The following is a 665-nucleotide window of genomic DNA, read 5'->3' as shown; positions in this document are numbered from 1 at the left end:
TTCAGAGATACTCTGAAAGTCTCTCTGAAAGCGTTTGATATCAGCCCTGACTCCTGGGAGGAATCTGCAGTGGACCGTGACAAATGGCGCGCTGCTGTGCACAAAGGTGCCAAGTTGTGCGAGGCCTACAGGACTGCTGCAGCTGTTCAGAAGAGGCAGGCCAGAAAGTCACGGGCAAACAAGCTCCCTGACAATGATATGCCTGTCTTTGTCTGCCCCAACTGTCAGCGAACATTTCGTGCGCAGATTGGACTATTCAGCCATCTGCGCACTCACAGATAGATTCATGAGCATCCCCCCCAAACACCACCCTACCCGCATCCCCCAGCTGGATGACAACGATGGTCATCATCGATATCGATGGACACACACCATTCTTTATTTATCTATGACTTTTATGAATCTGTAATGTATCTGGAATCATAATGGTGTTAGCTGTCGCAGTCGCAGAATCAAATCGACATTCCACTGCATGACTGAGCGAGCAATCACAGAACAGAATGTTTTGGAGAGAGAGAGAGAGAGAGAGAGAGACAGAGAGAGAAGGGGGGGGGGGGGCGGTGCTGAGGAGAGAAGGGTGTGTGCGCGTGCAGCTATTGGCGCTCCCGCTGCTTGGCTTGCTTGCTTCGCTTGCTGAATAGAAATGGGGGTAAGCTGATACACCA

The sequence above is a fragment of the Babylonia areolata genome, chromosome 21 (assembly GCF_041734735.1).
Source record: "Babylonia areolata isolate BAREFJ2019XMU chromosome 21, ASM4173473v1, whole genome shotgun sequence".
NCBI classification, from domain to species: Eukaryota; Metazoa; Mollusca; class Gastropoda; order Neogastropoda; family Buccinidae; genus Babylonia; species Babylonia areolata.
Note: the sequence above shows the minus strand (reverse complement) of the source record.